Source organism: Garra rufa, unplaced genomic scaffold (genome assembly GCF_049309525.1).
Source record: "Garra rufa unplaced genomic scaffold, GarRuf1.0 hap1_unplaced_002, whole genome shotgun sequence".
Taxonomy (NCBI): domain Eukaryota; kingdom Metazoa; phylum Chordata; class Actinopteri; order Cypriniformes; family Cyprinidae; genus Garra; species Garra rufa.
Window position 1 is genome coordinate 5,859,297 of NW_027394277.1, and position 12,500 is coordinate 5,871,796.

General features: G+C 40.6%; 22 non-coding genes across 22 annotated transcripts; all 22 read left to right on the top strand.

The window, feature by feature from the left end:
• The first annotated feature begins 604 nt into the window (after window positions 1-604).
• Window positions 605-723, top strand: LOC141306927 (5S ribosomal RNA). The gene has a single exon (XR_012345884.1). It is a non-coding gene; the product is annotated as a 5S ribosomal RNA (ribosomal RNA).
• An 84-nt stretch (window positions 724-807) lies between these two features.
• On the top strand, window positions 808-926 carry LOC141306559 (5S ribosomal RNA). The gene has a single exon (XR_012345517.1). It is a non-coding gene; the product is annotated as a 5S ribosomal RNA (ribosomal RNA).
• An 801-nt stretch (window positions 927-1,727) lies between these two features.
• LOC141305598 (5S ribosomal RNA) lies at window positions 1,728-1,846 on the top strand. The gene has a single exon (XR_012344563.1). It is a non-coding gene; the product is annotated as a 5S ribosomal RNA (ribosomal RNA).
• An 84-nt stretch (window positions 1,847-1,930) lies between these two features.
• LOC141306939 (5S ribosomal RNA) lies at window positions 1,931-2,049 on the top strand. Its single transcript, XR_012345896.1, has one exon. It is a non-coding gene; the product is annotated as a 5S ribosomal RNA (ribosomal RNA).
• An 801-nt stretch (window positions 2,050-2,850) lies between these two features.
• Window positions 2,851-2,969, top strand: LOC141306951 (5S ribosomal RNA). Its single transcript, XR_012345908.1, has one exon. It is a non-coding gene; the product is annotated as a 5S ribosomal RNA (ribosomal RNA).
• Window positions 2,970-3,053: 84 nt separating this feature from the next.
• LOC141306769 (5S ribosomal RNA) lies at window positions 3,054-3,172 on the top strand. The gene has a single exon (XR_012345726.1). It is a non-coding gene; the product is annotated as a 5S ribosomal RNA (ribosomal RNA).
• A 776-nt stretch (window positions 3,173-3,948) lies between these two features.
• Window positions 3,949-4,067, top strand: LOC141306844 (5S ribosomal RNA). The gene has a single exon (XR_012345800.1). It is a non-coding gene; the product is annotated as a 5S ribosomal RNA (ribosomal RNA).
• An 84-nt stretch (window positions 4,068-4,151) lies between these two features.
• LOC141307244 (5S ribosomal RNA) lies at window positions 4,152-4,270 on the top strand. Its single transcript, XR_012346198.1, has one exon. It is a non-coding gene; the product is annotated as a 5S ribosomal RNA (ribosomal RNA).
• Window positions 4,271-5,002: 732 nt separating this feature from the next.
• On the top strand, window positions 5,003-5,121 carry LOC141306785 (5S ribosomal RNA). Its single transcript, XR_012345743.1, has one exon. It is a non-coding gene; the product is annotated as a 5S ribosomal RNA (ribosomal RNA).
• An 84-nt stretch (window positions 5,122-5,205) lies between these two features.
• Window positions 5,206-5,324, top strand: LOC141307580 (5S ribosomal RNA). Its single transcript, XR_012346533.1, has one exon. It is a non-coding gene; the product is annotated as a 5S ribosomal RNA (ribosomal RNA).
• Window positions 5,325-5,408: 84 nt separating this feature from the next.
• LOC141307713 (5S ribosomal RNA) lies at window positions 5,409-5,527 on the top strand. The gene has a single exon (XR_012346664.1). It is a non-coding gene; the product is annotated as a 5S ribosomal RNA (ribosomal RNA).
• Window positions 5,528-5,611: 84 nt separating this feature from the next.
• Window positions 5,612-5,730, top strand: LOC141307245 (5S ribosomal RNA). The gene has a single exon (XR_012346199.1). It is a non-coding gene; the product is annotated as a 5S ribosomal RNA (ribosomal RNA).
• Window positions 5,731-6,461: 731 nt separating this feature from the next.
• LOC141306845 (5S ribosomal RNA) lies at window positions 6,462-6,580 on the top strand. The gene has a single exon (XR_012345801.1). It is a non-coding gene; the product is annotated as a 5S ribosomal RNA (ribosomal RNA).
• Window positions 6,581-6,665: 85 nt separating this feature from the next.
• On the top strand, window positions 6,666-6,784 carry LOC141307670 (5S ribosomal RNA). Its single transcript, XR_012346621.1, has one exon. It is a non-coding gene; the product is annotated as a 5S ribosomal RNA (ribosomal RNA).
• A 730-nt stretch (window positions 6,785-7,514) lies between these two features.
• LOC141306840 (5S ribosomal RNA) lies at window positions 7,515-7,633 on the top strand. Its single transcript, XR_012345797.1, has one exon. It is a non-coding gene; the product is annotated as a 5S ribosomal RNA (ribosomal RNA).
• Window positions 7,634-7,717: 84 nt separating this feature from the next.
• LOC141306569 (5S ribosomal RNA) lies at window positions 7,718-7,836 on the top strand. The gene has a single exon (XR_012345527.1). It is a non-coding gene; the product is annotated as a 5S ribosomal RNA (ribosomal RNA).
• An 84-nt stretch (window positions 7,837-7,920) lies between these two features.
• LOC141307246 (5S ribosomal RNA) lies at window positions 7,921-8,039 on the top strand. The gene has a single exon (XR_012346201.1). It is a non-coding gene; the product is annotated as a 5S ribosomal RNA (ribosomal RNA).
• A 1,365-nt stretch (window positions 8,040-9,404) lies between these two features.
• LOC141307613 (5S ribosomal RNA) lies at window positions 9,405-9,523 on the top strand. Its single transcript, XR_012346566.1, has one exon. It is a non-coding gene; the product is annotated as a 5S ribosomal RNA (ribosomal RNA).
• A 1,376-nt stretch (window positions 9,524-10,899) lies between these two features.
• LOC141306846 (5S ribosomal RNA) lies at window positions 10,900-11,018 on the top strand. Its single transcript, XR_012345802.1, has one exon. It is a non-coding gene; the product is annotated as a 5S ribosomal RNA (ribosomal RNA).
• An 84-nt stretch (window positions 11,019-11,102) lies between these two features.
• LOC141306965 (5S ribosomal RNA) lies at window positions 11,103-11,221 on the top strand. The gene has a single exon (XR_012345920.1). It is a non-coding gene; the product is annotated as a 5S ribosomal RNA (ribosomal RNA).
• Window positions 11,222-12,022: 801 nt separating this feature from the next.
• On the top strand, window positions 12,023-12,141 carry LOC141306977 (5S ribosomal RNA). Its single transcript, XR_012345932.1, has one exon. It is a non-coding gene; the product is annotated as a 5S ribosomal RNA (ribosomal RNA).
• Window positions 12,142-12,225: 84 nt separating this feature from the next.
• Window positions 12,226-12,344, top strand: LOC141306990 (5S ribosomal RNA). Its single transcript, XR_012345945.1, has one exon. It is a non-coding gene; the product is annotated as a 5S ribosomal RNA (ribosomal RNA).
• The last annotated feature ends 156 nt before the right edge of the window (window positions 12,345-12,500 follow it).

Consider the following 12,500-nt stretch of genomic DNA (forward strand, 5'->3'; position numbering starts at 1 on the left):
ACATGACAGGAAGCAGGAAGTACAACTGTATAAGAGAGCAGCATGACAAACAAAGGACAGTCACCAAACTGTTGGATTGAGGAGTTGCTAATTTTAGAGCTCACCTTTCCATTCACCACCTGCAAACTTTGGATTACACTTTCTGTGGATTGTATATACACTGGTGGACACTCACATTGGACTTATCAACACACTGGGGTTCTTGGACTGTTTTTAGGGTATGGACAAATGAACTGTATTCTTTTAACAGAGTTTACCTGTTTTTAGGGTATGGACAAATGAACTGTATTCTTTTAACAGAGTTTACCTAGTTTTATCGTGTTGTTTTAAAGTCTTTTATGTGAACCTTGTAAATACACCAAATCTATTTAAACCAATTTTCTTTTATGTCTCATTCTTTTAACCACTAGTCATCTCTCACAGTTAAATCTGACCCCATTTTAGTCTTGTAACTCGGCTGATAAGGCCGATTGTTACACTTTTATGGGAGACCGCCTGGGAATACCAGGTGCTGTAAGCTTTTGCCTTTTCTTCACTATTTATATAATATGCTGGCTTTTACGGAGGCTGATCTTTAAATAGCCCACTTTTTGGAGCAGCCCTCGCTTATGGCCATACCGCGCTGAGAGCGCCCGATCTCGTCTGATCTCGGAAGCTAAGCAGCGTCGGGCCTGGTTAGTACTTGGATGGGAGACCGCCTGGGAATACCAGGTGCTGTAAGCTTTTGCCTTTTCTTCACTATTTATATAATATGCTGGCTTTTACGGAGGCTGATCTTTAAATAGCCCACTTTTTGGAGCAGCCCTCGCTTATGGCCAAACCGCGCTGAGAGCGCCCGATCTCGTCTGATCTCGGAAGCTAAGCAGCGTCGGGCCTGGTTAGTACTTGGATGGGAGACCGCCTGGGAATACCAGGTGCTGTAAGCTTTTGCCTTTTCTTCACTATTTATATAATATGCTGGCTTTTAGAAAGACGTGTTTTACCGCTCTATTTATTACAATCATTTACATGTATTATAGAGTTTTAAGTGTTTTACATGTTTTTTAGGCCATTTTATTACTCTTAACATTTTAAGTGTATGTGTCTTTAATAAATGGATGGTTGGCCTGTCATGTGACTAGACACATGACAGGAAGCAGGAAGTACAACTGTATAAGAGAGCAGCATGACAAACAAAGGACAGTCACCAAACTGTTGGATTGAGGAGTTGCTAATTTTAGAGCTCACCTTTCCATTCACCACCTGCAAACTTTGGATTACACTTTCTGTGGATTGTATATACACTGGTGGACACTCACATTGAACTTATCAACACACTGGGGTTCTTGGACTGTTTTTAGGGTATGGACAAATTAACTGTATTCTTTTAACAGAGTTTACCTGTTTTTAGGGTATGGACAAATGAACTGTATTCTTTTAACAGAGTTTACCTAGTTTTATCGTGTTGTTTTAAAGTCTTTTATGTGAACCTTGTAAATACACCAAATCTATTTAAACCAATTTTCTTTTATGTCTCATTCTTTTAACCACTAGTCATCTCTCACAGTTAAATCTGACCCCATTTTAGTCTTGTAACTCGGCTGATAAGGCCGATTGTTACACTTTTATGGGAGACCGCCTGGGAATACCAGGTGCTGTAAGCTTTTGCCTTTTCTTCACTATTTATATAATATGCTGGCTTTTACGGAGGCTGATCTTTAAATAGCCCACTTTTTGGAGCAGCCCTCGCTTATGGCCATACCGCGCTGAGAGCGCTCGATCTCGTCTGATCTCGGAAGCTAAGCAGCGTCGGGCCTGGTTAGTACTTGGATGGGAGACCGCCTGGGAATACCAGGTGCTGTAAGCTTTTGCCTTTTCTTCACTATTTATATAATATGCTGGCTTTTACGGAGGCTGATCTTTAAATAGCCCACTTTTTGGAGCAGCCCTTGCTTATGGCCATACCGCGCTGAGAGCGCCCGATCTCGTCTGATCTCGGAAGCTAAGCAGCGTCGGGCCTGGTTAGTACTTGGATGGGAGACCGCCTGGGAATACCAGGTGCTGTAAGCTTTTGCCTTTTCTTCACTATTTATATAATATGCTGGCTTTTAGAAAGACGTGTTTTACCGCTCTATTTATTACAATCATTTACATGTATTATAGAGTTTTAAGTGTTTTACATGTTTTTTAGGCCATTTTATTACTCTTAACATTTTAAGTGTATGTGTCTTTAATAAATGGATGGTTGGCCTGTCATGTGACTAGACACATGACAGGAAGCAGGAAGTACAACTGTATAAGAGAGCAGCATGACAAACAAAGGACAGTCACCAAACTGTTGGATTGAGGAGTTGCTAATTTTAGAGCTCACCTTTCCATTCACCACCTGCAAACTTTGGATTACACTTTCTGTGGATTGTATATACACTGGTGGACACTCACATTGGACTTATCAACACACTGGGGTTCTTGGACTGTTTTTAGGGTATGGACAAATGAACTGTATTCTTTTAACAGAGTTTACCTGTTTTTAGGGTATGGACAAATGAACTGTATTCTTTTAACAGAGTTTACCTAGTTTTATCGTGTTGTTTTAAAGTCTTTTATGTGAACCTTGTAAATACACCAAATCTATTTAAACCAATTTTCTTTTATGTCTCATTCTTTTAACCACTAGTCATCTCTCACAGTTAAATCTGACCCCATTTTAGTCTTGTAACTCGGCTGATAAGGCCGATTGTTACACTTTTATGGGAGACCGCCTGGGAATACCAGGTGCTGTAAGCTTTTGCCTTTTCTTCACTATTTATATAATATGCTGGCTTTTACGGAGGCTGATCTTTAAATAGCCCACTTTTTGGAGCAGCCCTCGCTTATGGCCATACCGCGCTGAGAGCGCCCGATCTCGTCTGATCTCGGAAGCTAAGCAGCGTCGGGCCTGGTTAGTACTTGGATGGGAGACCGCCTGGGAATACCAGGTGCTGTAAGCTTTTGCCTTTTCTTCACTATTTATATAATATGCTGGCTTTTACGGAGGCTGATCTTTAAATAGCCCACTTTTTGGAGCAGCCCTCGCTTATGGCCATACCGCGCTGAGAGCGCACGATCTCGTCTGATCTCGGAAGCTAAGCAGCGTCGGGCCTGGTTAGTACTTGGATGGGAGACCGCCTGGGAATACCAGGTGCTGTAAGCTTTTGCCTTTTCTTCACTATTTATATAATATGCTGGCTTTTAGAAAGACGTGTTTTACCGCTCTATTTATTACAATCATTTAAATGTATTATAGAGTTTTAAGTGTTTTACATGTTTTTTAGGCCATTTTATTACTCTTAACATTTTAAGTGTATGTGTCTTTAATAAATGGATGGTTGGCCTGTCATGTGACTAGACACATGACAGGAAGCAGGAAGTACAACTGTATAAGAGAGCAGCATGACAAAAAAAGGACAGTCACCAAACTGTTGGATTGAGGAGTTGCTAATTTTAGAGCTCACCTTTCCATTCACCACCTGCAAACTTTGGATTACACTTTCTGTGGATTGTATATACACTGGTGGACACTCACATTGGACTTATCAACACACTGGGGTTCTTGGACTGTTTTTAGGGTATGGACAAATGAACTGTATTCTTTTAACAGAGTTTACCTGTTTTTAGGGTATGGACAAATGAACTGTATTCTTTTAACAGAGTTTACCTAGTTTTATCGTGTTGTTTTAAAGTCTTTTATGTGAACCTTGTATATAAACCAAATCTATTTAAACCAATCTTCTTTTATGTCTCATTCTTTTAACCACTAGTCATCTCTCACAGTTAAATCTGACCCCATTTTAATCTTGTAACTCTGGATGGGAGACCGCCTGGGAATACCAGGTGCTGTAAGCTTTTGCCTTTTCTTCACTATTTATATAATATGATGGCTTTTACGGAGGCTGATCTATAAATAGCCCACTTTTTGGAGCAGTACTCGCTTACGGCCATACTGCGCTGAGAGCGCCCGATCTCGTCTGATCTCGGAAGCAAAGCAGCGTCGGGCCTGGTTAGTACTTAGATGGGAGACCGCCTGGGAATACCAGGTGCTGTAAGCTTTTGCCTTTTCTTCACTATTTATATAATATGCTGGCTTTTACGGAGGCTGATCTTTAAATAGCCCACTTTTTGGAGCAGCCCTCGCTTACGGCCATACTGCGCTGAGACCGCCCGATCTCGTCTGATCTCGGAAGCAAAGCAGCGTCGGGCCTGGTTAGTACTTGGATGGGAGACCGCCTGGGAATACCAGGTGCTGTAAGCTTTTGCCTTTTCTTCACTATTTATATAATATGCTGGCTTTTAGAAAGACGTGTTTTACCGCTCTATTTATTACAATCATTTAAATGTATTATAGAGTGTTAAGTGTTTTACATGTTTTTTTAGGCCATTTTATTGCTCTTAACATTTTAAGTGTGTGTGTGTGTCTTAAATAAATGGATGGTTGGCCTGCCATGTGACTAGACACATGACAGGAAGCAGGAAGTACAACTGTATAAGAGAGCAGCATGACAAACAAAGGACAGTCACCAAACTGTTGGATTAAGGAGTTTGCTAATTTTAGAGCTCACCTTTCCATTCACCACCTGCAAACTTTGGATTACACTTTCTGTGGATTGTATATACAATGGTGGACACTCACATTGGACTTATCAACACACTGGGATTCTTGGACTGTTTTTAGGGTATGGACAAATGAACTGTATTCTTTTAACAGCATTTACCTAGTTTTATCGTGTTGTTTTAAAGTCTTTTATGTGAACCTTGTATAAAAACCAAATCTATTTAAACCAATCTTCTTTTATGTCTCATTCTTTTAACCACTAGTCATCTCTCACAGTTAATTCTGACCCCATTTTAATGTTGTAACTCTGGATGGGAGACCGCCTGGGAATACCAGGTGCTGTAAGCTTTTGCCTTTTCTTCACTATTTATATAATATGATGGCTTTTACGGAGGCTGATCTATAAATAACCCACTTTTTGGAGCAGTCCTCGCTTACGGCCATACTGCGCTGAGTGCGCCCGATCTCGTCTGATCTCGGAAGCAAAGCAGCGTCGGGCCTGGTTAGTACTTGGATGGGAGACCGCCTGGGAATACCAGGTGCTGTAAGCTTTTGCCTTTTCTTCACTATTTATATAATATGATGGCTTTTACGGAGGCTGATCTATAAATAGCCCACTTTTTGGAGCAGTACTCGCTTACGGCCATACTGCGCTGAGAGCGCCCGATCTGGTCTGATCTCGGAAGCAAAGCAGCGTCGGGCCTGGTTAGTACTTAGATGGGAGACCGCCTGGGAATACCAGGTGCTGTAAGCTTTTGCCTTTTCTTCACTATTTATATAATATGCTGGCTTTTACGGAGGCTGATCTTTAAATAGCCCACTTTTTGGAGCAGCCCTCGCTTACGGCCATACTGCGCTGAGACCGCCCTATCTCGTCTGATCTCGGAAGCAAAGCAGCGTCGGGCCTGGTTAGTACTTAGATGGGAGACCGCCTGGGAATACCAGGTGCTGTAAGCTTTTGCCTTTTCTTCACTATTTATATAATATGCTGGCTTTTACAGAGGCTGATCTTTAAATAGGCCACTTTTTGGAGCAGCCCTCGCTTACGGCCATACTGCGCTGAGACCGCCCGATCTCGTCTGATCTCGGAAGCAAAGCAGCGTCGGGCCTGGTTAGTACTTGGATGGGAGACCGCCTGGGAATACCAGGTGCTGTAAGCTTTTGCCTTTTCTTCACTATTTATATAATATGCTGGCTTTTAGAAAGACGTGTTTTACCGCTCTATTTATTACAATCATTTAAATGTATTATAGAGTGTTAAGTGTTTTACATGTTTTTTTAGGCCATTTTATTGCTCTTAACATTTTAAGTGTGTGTGTGTCTTAAATAAATGGATGGTTGGCCTGCCATGTGACTAGACACATGACAGGAAGCAGGAAGTACAACTGTATAAGAGAGCAGCATGACAAACAAAGGACAGTCACCAAACTGTTGGATTAAGGAGTTTGCTAATTTTAGAGCTCACCTTTCCATTCACCACCTGCAAACTTTGGATTACACTTTCTGTGGATTGTATATACAATGGTGGACACTCACATTGGACTTATCAACACACTGGGATTCTTGGACTGTTTTTAGGGTATGGACAAATGAACTGTATTCTTTTAACAGCATTTACCTAGTTTTATCGTGTTGTTTTAAAGTCTTTTTATGTGAACCTTGTATATAAACCAAATCTATTTAAACCAATCTTCTTTTATGTCTCATTCTTTTAACCACTAGTCATCTCTCACAGTTAAATCTGACCCCATTTTAATCTTGTAACTCTGGATGGGAGACCGCCTGGGAATACCAGGTGCTGTAAGCTTTTGCCTTTTCTTCACTATTTATATAATATGATGGCTTTTACGGAGGCTGATCTATAAATAGCCCACTTTTTGGAGCAGTACTCGCTTACGGCCATACTGCGCTGAGAGCGCCCGATCTCGTCTGATCTCGGAAGCAAAGCAGCGTCGGGCCTGGTTAGTACTTAGATGGGAGACCGCCTGGGAATACCAGGTGCTGTAAGCTTTTGCCTTTTCTTCACTATTTATATAATATGCTGGCTTTTACGGAGGCTGATCTTTAAATAGCCCACTTTTTGGAGCAGCCCCCTGCTTAAGGCCATACTGCGCTGAGACCGCCCGATCTCGTCTGATCTCGGAAGCAAAGCAGCGTCGGGCCTGGTTAGTACTTGGATGGGAGACCGCCTGGGAATACCAGGTGCTGTAAGCTTTTGCCTTTTCTTCACTATTTATATAATATGCTGGCTTTTAGAAAGACGTGTTTTACCGCTCTATTTATTACAATCATTTAAATGTATTATAGAGTGTTAAGTGTTTTACATGTTTTTTTAGGCCATTTTATTGCTCTTAACATTTTAAGTGTGTGTGTGTCTTAAATAAATGGATGGTTGGCCTGCCATGTGACTAGACACATGACAGGAAGTAGGAAGTACAACTGTATAAGAGAGCAGCATGACAAACAAAGGACAGTCACCAAACTGTTGGATTAAGGAGTTTGCTAATTTTAGAGCTCACCTTTCCATTCACCACCTGCAAACTTTGGATTACACTTTCTGTGGATTGTATATACAATGGTGGACACTCACATTGGACTTATCAACACACTGGGATTCTTTTACTGTTTTTAGGGTATGGACAAATGAACTGTATTCTTTTAACAGCATTTACCTAGTTTTATCGTGTTGTTTTAAAGTCTTTTATGTGAACCTTGTATAAAAACCAAATCTATTTAAACCAATCTTCTTTTATGTCTCATTCTTTTAACCACTAGTCATCTCTCACAGTTAATTCTGACCCCATTTTAATGTTGTAACTCTGGATGGGAGACCGCCTGGGAATACCAGGTGCTGTAAACTTTTGCCTTTTCTTCACTATTTATATAATATGATGGCTTTTACGGAGGCTGATCTATAAATAACCCACTTTTTGGAGCAGTCCTCGCTTACGGCCATACTGCGCTGAGTGCTCCCGATCTCGTCTGATCTCGGAAGCAAAGCAGCGTCGGGCCTGGTTAGTACTTGGATGGGAGACCCCCTGGGAATACCAGGTGCTGTAAGCTTTTGCCTTTTCTTCACTATTTATATAATATGATGGCTTTTACGGAGGCTGATCTATAAATAGCCCACTTTTTGGAGCAGTACTCGCTTACGGCCATACTGCGCTGAGAGCACCCGATCTCGTCTGATCTCGGAAGCAAAGCAGCGTCGGGCCTGGTTAGTACTTAGATGGGAGACCGCCTGGGAATACCAGGTGCTGTAAGCTTTTGCCTTTTCTTCACTATTTATATAATATGCTGGCTTTTACGGAGGCTGATCTTTAAATAGCCCACTTTTTGGAGCAGCCCTCGCTTACGGCCATACTGCGCTGAGACCGCCCGATCTCGTCTGATCTCGGAAGCAAAGCAGCGTCGGGCCTGGTTAGTACTTGGATGGGAGACCGCCTGGGAATACCAGGTGCTGTAAGCTTTTGCCTTTTCTTCACTATTTATATAATATGCTGGCTTTTAGAAAGACGTGTTTTACCGCTCTATTTATTACAATCATTTAAATGTATTATAGAGTGTTAAGTGTTTTACATGTTTTTTAGGCCATTTTATTACTCTTAACATTTTAAGTGTGTGTGTGTCTTTAATAAATGGATGGTTGGCCTGCCATGTGACTAGACACATGACAGGAAGCAGGAAGTACAACTGTATAAGAGAGCAGCATGACAAAAAAAGTCACCAAACTGTTGGATTAAGGAGTTGCTAATTTTAGAGCTCACCTTTCCATTCACCACCTGCAAACTTTGGATTACACTTTCTGTGGATTGTATATACAATGGTGGACACTCACATTGGACTTATCAACACACTGGGATTCTTGGACTGTTTTTAGGGTATGGACAAATGAACTGTATTCTTTTAACAGCATTTACCTAGTTTTATCGTGTTGTTTTAAAGTCTTTTATGTGAACCTTGTATATAAACCAAATCTATTTAAACCAATCTTCTTTTATGTCTCATTCTTTTAACCACTAGTCATCTCTCACAGTTAAATCTGACCCCATTTTAATCTTGTAACTCTGGAAGGGAGACCGCCTGGGAATACCAGGTGCTGTAAGCTTTTGCCTTTTCTTCACTATTTATATAATATGCTGGCTTTTAGAAAGACGTGTTTTACCGCTCTATTTATTACAATCATTTAAATGTATTATAGAGTGTTAAGTGTTTTACATGTTTTTTTAGGCCATTTTATTGCTCTTAACATTTTAAGTGTGTGTCTTAAATAAATGGATGGTTGGCCTGCCATGTGACTAGACACATGACAGGAAGCAGGAAGTACAACTGTATAAGAGAGCAGCATGACAAACAAAGGACAGTCACCAAACTGTTGGATTAAGGAGTTTGCTAATTTTAGAGCTCACCTTTCCATTCACCACCTGCAAACTTTGGATTACACTTTCTGTGGATTGTATATACAATGGTGGACACTCACATTGGACTTATCAACACACTGGGATTCTTGGACTGTTTTTAGGGTATGGACAAATGAACTGTATTCTTTTAACAGCATTTACCTAGTTTTATCGTGTTGTTTTAAAGTCTTTTATGTGAACCTTGTATAAAAACCAAATCTATTTAAACCAATCTTCTTTTATGTCTCATTCTTTTAACCACTAGTCATCTCTCACAGTTAATTCTGACCCCATTTTAATGTTGTAACTCTGGATGGGAGACCGCCTGGGAATACCAGGTGCTGTAAGCTTTTGCCTTTTCTTCACTATTTATATAATATGATGGCTTTTACGGAGGCTGATCTATAAATAACCCACTTTTTGGAGCAGTCCTCGCTTACGGCCATACTGCGCTGAGTGCGCCCGATCTCGTCTGATCTCGGAAGCAAAGCAGCGTCGGGCCTTGTTAGTACTTGGATGGGAGACCGCCTGGGAATACCAGGTGCTGTAAGCTTTTGCCTTTTCTTCACTATTTATATAATATGCTGGCTTTTAGAAAGACGTGTTTTACCGCTCTATTTATTACAATCATTTAAATGTATTATAGAGTGTTAAGTGTTTTACATGTTTTTTAGGCCATTTTATTACTCTTAACATTTTAAGAGTGTGTGTGTGTGTGTCTTTAATAAATGGATGGTTGGCCTGCCATGTGACTAGACACATGACAGGAAGCAGGAAGTACAACTGTATAAGAGAGCAGCATGACAAAAAAAGTCACCAAACTGTTGGATTAAGGAGTTGCTAATTTTAGAGCTCACCTTTCCATTCACCACCTGCAAACTTTGGATTACACTTTCTGTGGATTGTATATACAATGGTGGACACTCACATTGGACTTATCAACACACTGGGATTCTTGGACTGTTTTTAGGGTATGGACAAATGAACTGTATTCTTTTAACAGCATTTACCTAGTTTTATCGTGTTGTTTTAAAGTCTTTTATGTGAACCTTGTATATAAACCAAATCTATTTAAACCAATCTTCTTTTATGTCTCATTCTTTTAACCACTAGTCATCTCTCACAGTTAAATCTGACCCCATTTTAATCTTGTAACTCTGGATGGGAGACCGCCTGGGAATACCAGGTGCTGTAAGCTTTTGCCTTTTCTTCACTATTTATATAATATGCTGGCTTTTAGAAAGACGTGTTTTACCGCTCTATTTATTACAATCATTTAAATGTATTATAGAGTGTTAAGTGTTTTACATGTTTTTTTAGGCCATTTTATTGCTCTTAACATTTTAAGTGTGTGTGTGTCTTAAATAAATGGATGGTTGGCCTGCCATGTGACTAGACACATGACAGGAAGCAGGAAGTACAACTGTATAAGAGAGCAGCATGACATACAAAGGACAGTCACCAAACTGTTGGATTAAGGAGTTTGCTAATTTTAGAGCTCACCTTTCCATTCACCACCTGCAAATTTTGGATTACACTTTCTGTGGATTGTATATACAATGGTGGACACTCACATTGGACTTATCAACACACTGGGATTCTTGGACTGTTTTTAGGGTATGGACAAATGAACTGTATTCTTTTAACAGCATTTACCTAGTTTTATCGTGTTGTTTTAAAGTCTTTTTATGTGAACCTTGTATATAAACCAAATCTATTTAAACCAATCTTCTTTTATGTCTCATTCTTTTAACCACTAGTCATCTCTCACAGTTAAATCTGACCCCATTTTAATCTTGTAACTCTGGATGGGAGACCGCCTGGGAATACCAGGTGCTGTAAGCTTTTGCCTTTTCTTCACTATTTATATAATATGATGGCTTTTACGGAGGCTGATCTATAAATAGCCCACTTTTTGGAGCAGTACTCGCTTACGGCCATACTGCGCTGAGAGCGCCCGATCTCGTCTGATCTCGGAAGCAAAGCAGCGTCGGGCCTGGTTAGTACTTAGATGGGAGACCGCCTGGGAATACCAGGTGCTGTAAGCTTTTGCCTTTTCTTCACTATTTATATAATATGCTGGCTTTTACGGAGGCTGATCTTTAAATAGCCCACTTTTTGGAGCAGCCCTTGCTTATGGCCATACCGCGCTGAGAGCGCCCGATCTCGTCTGATCTCGGAAGCTAAGCAGCGTCGGGCCTGGTTAGTACTTGGATGGGAGACCGCCTGGGAATACCAGGTGCTGTAAGCTTTTGCCTTTTCTTCACTATTTATATAATATGCTGGCTTTTAGAAAGACGTGTTTTACCGCTCTATTTATTACAATCATTTACATGTATTATAGAGTTTTAAGTGTTTTACATGTTTTTTAGGCCATTTTATTACTCTTAACATTTTAAGTGTATGTGTCTTTAATAAATGGATGGTTGGCCTGTCATGTGACTAGACACATGACAGGAAGCAGGAAGTACAACTGTATAAGAGAGCAGCATGACAAACAAAGGACAGTCACCAAACTGTTGGATTGAGGAGTTGCTAATTTTAGAGTTCACCTTTCCATTCACCACCTGCAAACTTTGGATTACACTTTCTGTGGATTGTATATACACTGGTGGACACTCACATTGGACTTATCAACACACTGGGGTTCTTGGACTGTTTTTAGGGTATGGACAAATGAACTGTATTCTTTTAACAGAGTTTACCTGTTTTTAGGGTATGGACAAATGAACTGTATTCTTTTAACAGAGTTTACCTAGTTTTATCGTGTTGTTTTAAAGTCTTTTATGTGAACCTTGTAAATACACCAAATCTATTTAAACCAATTTTCTTTTATGTCTCATTCTTTTAACCACTAGTCATCTCTCACAGTTAAATCTGACCCCATTTTAGTCTTGTAACTCGGCTGATAAGGCCGATTGTTACACTTTTATGGGAGACCGCCTGGGAATACCAGGTGCTGTAAGCTTTTGCCTTTTCTTCACTATTTATATAATATGCTGGCTTTTACGGAGGCTGATCTTTAAATAGCCCACTTTTTGGAGCAGCCCTCGCTTATGGCCATACCGCGCTGAGAGCGCCCGATCTCGTCTGATCTCGGAAGCTAAGCAGCGTCGGGCCTGGTTAGTACTTGGATGGGAGACCGCCTGGGAATACCAGGTGCTGTAAGCTTTTGCCTTTTCTTCACTATTTATATAATATGCTGGCTTTTACGGAGGCTGATCTTTAAATAGCCCACTTTTTGGAGCAGCCCTCGCTTATGGCCATACCGCGCTGAGAGCGCCCGATCTCGTCTGATCTCGGAAGCTAAGCAGCGTCGGGCCTGGTTAGTACTTGGATGGGAGACCGCCTGGGAATACCAGGTGCTGTAAGCTTTTGCCTTTTCTTCACTATTTATATAATATGCTGGCTTTTAGAAAGACGTGTTTTACCGCTCTATTTATTACAATCATTTACATGTATTATAGAGTTTTAAGTGTTTTACATGTTTTTTAGGCCATTTTATTACTCTTAACATTTTAAGTGTATGT